Raw genomic sequence first — 4737 nt, 5'->3', positions numbered from 1 at the left:
AAAGCATGGCACATCAAGGTTCACCAATTCTCTGGCTCCCTCACTTCTATTGGATTGTATGAGTGATGCCTCCGCAACAAACCCACCAATGAAAAACATCCATCACTGTCACTTTCCATTTGACACATTCAACACTGAACGAGCGCATGGTGGTGGTTATGTTTTGCCATTTAAAGCTTCGACTGTTGGTCGGTGGTAATTACCTCACACTTCGAATAAAAATTACCCAACGCCATTGGCCATTATCAGCTCCACACAGTCACACACACAAATAGAAGAATAATTGTACTCACAGCTGGTGAAAGTAAAATGTATGATCCTCTCTGCAGCCCACCTTGTAATACCGAGGTTTCTTTAATCCTGACGTGTTTCCAGGGTTTATTTAAAATCAATTAGTGGGCGAGCCGGAGAGGGACACGGGAGCGGACTCCTCTCACTCTCGTCCATCTCTTGATTGAATTTCCATCGTGGTGCAATTGTATCACCAGGGAACTCGGACAGCTGGAGGGAGGGGGGACACAGGTCACCACACTCGACAAGGTTTCACTTCCTCTGCAGCCTAAGGGGGCCTCTATCAGCGACTCTATGAGGGCACTGAATTGACAGGCTGTGCATAAAGGTTCCAGAGAGCTCCCTAAAGAGAGACACAGTAATCATGGTAATGTGTAGTGGCCTTTCACACACATAAATACACCAAGATGCATACACACCATCATATATTATATAAATATGGATAGAATTTCTCTGAACTCACTTTTTTCCCCAGCAGGTTTCTTGCAGTTGCTGCAGGAAGAGAAGAACAGTGAGAGAAAAGAGAAATCTTCAGGATAGATCCGATCACCGTGATGAGTTGAAAAAGGGACACTGGATACCGAACTCTGTTAACCTGAGAGCGATGCATAATTCAGAGCGTCCAGAGCCGAGTGTCAGGGGTAGCCTGGTCCTTTATCCATTCACATTCATCAGGTTACACCGGTGCTTTCAACTCACAGGAGACCACTTTCCTTCACAGTGAAACCCCAAACTACAAGACACAAAACAATATCCTCAGAGAAAGAAACTGTTAATTACGCTTTTTTTTAAATTACCTAATGTGAAATGTATAAACACATTTGCCTGGTGCTAACATAACGTGCAAAACATGGTAACACCAAATTCTCATTAGTACTAATGAGGATGCCAAGACGGAGTAATGCTGAATTAAACAGCATTTGGGAGGAAAGAATAGAATACATGTTTGGGTCTTGAAATTAAGCCACTTAATGCCACAACAGTTGGTGCACTGTCAAGTCCCCCAATCCAATTTACTGATAGTGTTTACTTATTTCTGTCCCGCAGTGCTATAACGGCTAATATTTCAGAAATAATTACGCACTATCTGTGTGGCTGTGTAATCCGCATGTGGACCCTCTGTGCCAAGATTCATTTCTAGGCCCTCTTAAATTATTTCTGATAATTAGAACAATTTGTCTGACAAGAGCAGACGGCGATCACGAGAAAATGAAGATGAGAAAGTAACAGATAACAGTTCAGCAATGCTCCCACAGTGTTTTAACATTGTGTATTATTGCGATTTAAGCCATTGCTAAATATTTGATTGAGCGATAACCAGGTATATGTGTAAACACCTCATGGGGTTTTGTGTTGTAGTGGTTGAATTCATTATGTTTGATTTGCATAGTTGTTGTTTTTTAATAATCCCACTAAGGGCCACAGACCAAAACATGTTACTGACATTAAAATGTTTAACATAATACTTTTCTACCATTTTCACCCTTTAGCCTTTAACATTGGCATTAGTGTGGAATCACACAGTTTACACTTTGAATTCAGTGACGGTATTATGATCCAGTACTGTATTATTGTACAGGCCTATACTGTACTTTTACATATTATTTTTCAATTTCTGTTTGTATATTGTACTATAATGTTCATATTTTTACAAACATTTTATTTTATCCTCTTACAATACATAGAAATACAAAAGATAGGCAATTGTCTTGGTCTGTATATATCTTTGTATTCTTGGCAGGAGCAACTGAAACAAAAACTTAATTTCCCCAGATCAGCATTTCTGAAAAACAGAGGAGAATCACCTCAACCAAAGCCAGAGGGCGCCAGATGCCTGACTGTGCAGAACAAGAGGGAGAACACAGCACTGAGGAAGACTGTTCTTTTTTTTGCTCTTCCTCCTCTCAGGTGTGAACAAGGGGAGGTCGAGCCCCACGACAGGAAGCCGTGCAGGTAAAGAAAAAGACCAGGGTACAAAAACAACTTGTGAAAGGTGATGGACAGTTACTAACACATTAAGAATTGCTCTCTAATTTCAGGTTACCGGTCACAACATATAGTGCATTTTGATGCTTTGCCAGAAGGGGGTGCTGCAGCGTCAGAAGCAGTTTTCAGACATACACTGAACCCCAGATAATCTCTGAACATTCTCCGGAGAAGCTATACGTGAGAACGCATATGTCCGAGTGAAAGCCCACAGACTTTCTCCGGAGAATGTCCAAATGAGCCTTTGTGAGAAAACGTTTGATTGCTGGTTTGAATTGTATTGATTTACTTCTCTTTGTTTGAGTTACCTACCTGGACTCCTCCTTCCTGGTCCAGCGAAGGACCTGAGCTGAGGGCGGACCTGAGGGCGGAGCTTGATTTTACTCAGAGGCCCAGGAGAAGGACCAGAAAGAGTTCTGACATCATGGGGGGAATAGAGTATTTCTGCTGATTTAGTTTCTGTTTCTGGAGTCCAAAATTCAGCACTTTAAACTTAGCATTTCTGCCTACAGAGCTGTAAACAAATGAGATTAAAATGTATACATAAGCAAATTCTACAACTTCAGTAAACCATGGTACAGTAGAGGATGTGCTATGTAGCCTGTAAACCTGAGGATGGGTCAAAGCAGAGTGAAGGTTGAGTGTAAGTTCAGGAAATAATTTAAGTAATACAAAATACCTTGAAAAAACGAACGCCTACAGTCAACAATGCACGTTTAAATTTCTGTGAAAATAAGATATTCTCTTCTCAGTAAAAGTGGTAGCATCACAGAATCAACAAAATTGTCCGCCGGTAATTTGCTGTTGTCCACTGACAGATGGAACGCTCCAAACAGTAACTTACACTTTAGACACCTGCATTGTAAACAAAAACACACGTGATCTCCGAAGCAGAATTAATATGCTACGTCCTGCCTCCGCCTGCTGCTCCACCCCCTCACCAAAACAATCTGCTGAGAAAACTCACTTTTGTTTTAATATTCTTATGGACAGATCATGTGTTATATTGTAGGCATAGGGAGTTTTTGTGTGAGTAGATATATTGAGCCAGTATTGCATGCGTACAAATGTTACATTCACTTTCATCCTCATGAGGCAAGAGCATAGTGTCCTCTCCTCCTGATCATAGCATCCCCAGAACCAACTGCACCCACCCACACGTTTGGCTCCATGTGCAGCAGGTGAACATGACAAGAGGGTTTTTGGATTAATCTGGGCCTACAAAATCACTACAGTTTGACACTGTGGCCACAAGATGGCAGTTTGCTTCAATTATTTATTTTACACTCAACCCTGAGTCATCCTGAGACTCCTCTTGAGTGGACTGGAAATTAAACAATGCCTTCCTGTTGCTTCTTTTATGACCTATCAAACATGTTTTTTTGACATTTGGCTGATTTAACTTACATTACACAGCAGGGACTAATAAAATGTGATCTGTATAGTAGGGCCATTATGGGTGTTGGCCAAAGCAGCTGTTTCTTTTATATGATCCTCTTAACTTCATATGTTTCATTAACATTTGTGACATGTTTTAAAAAGATAATTATTCCAGAGATACAGTGTATTTAAATGGGGGTTTATGTTAATGCTGCAGCAATGATGAACAGTGGCGGATCTAGGGGGGGCCACAATTCACACAAAGGAACCAATTATATATCCAACATCAGTGCACAACTCCTGATTCAGTAAGGTTTACATTTAAGTAATTCCTCGTTCACTGTAGCCACACATCATTCAATACGTTTTGAATATTATTCCTTGTTCAAGCACAATGTGTTTTTAAAAAAGCTTGGAAATAAATAGATTCTAAGAATTGTTAGTAAGTTACTAAAGCCCCTTTTGCTCTCATCAAAAAAAAACTAAACACCAGCAAACTGTTGTCTGCCTGGATTCATTCAGCATTCACTCCCAGGTCAAATTACTCTGCAGTTGATACAGCTTTTAATTGGCTCCCACTCCTATGCCACATACCAACATTTGTTTTGGCCCAGATTTGGCTCACACTGTCAGACTGCCACACTGTCATCCGTCTCGAATATCATGTGGAATGTTTATTGGGTTACAGGGTTTTGGTATAAATTTTATATTTAAAAAAAAAAAGACTACTGACAAAACAGGGGCACTTGAGGGGCCAATCAGATTTCAAATGGGCCCAGTGTCACCCTGGCCCCACCCCTAGATTCACCCCTGGTGGTAAAAAGCTCAGTTTCAACTACAACAACATTGTTTGTTGTCATAGCATATTTATTATACTACAGTATTCAGGTGAAGTCAAAGGCAAAGAGATGTTTAAATCTTCAGCATCAAACAGCAAATTCATCCATTCATGAGATATTATTTTACAATAATGACAAAGACTCTTCATTTGTTTAATAAAAATGCCTTCTTCTTTTTTTTTTATTAACTGTTGCCTATTAATCGCCATCAAATCCCCGCTGACGTGTGAATCCCTCCCCG

This window comes from Hippoglossus hippoglossus, chromosome 21, assembly GCF_009819705.1.
Source record: "Hippoglossus hippoglossus isolate fHipHip1 chromosome 21, fHipHip1.pri, whole genome shotgun sequence".
In the NCBI taxonomy this organism is placed as follows: domain Eukaryota; kingdom Metazoa; phylum Chordata; class Actinopteri; order Pleuronectiformes; family Pleuronectidae; genus Hippoglossus; species Hippoglossus hippoglossus.
This window is presented reverse-complemented; position numbering follows the sequence as displayed.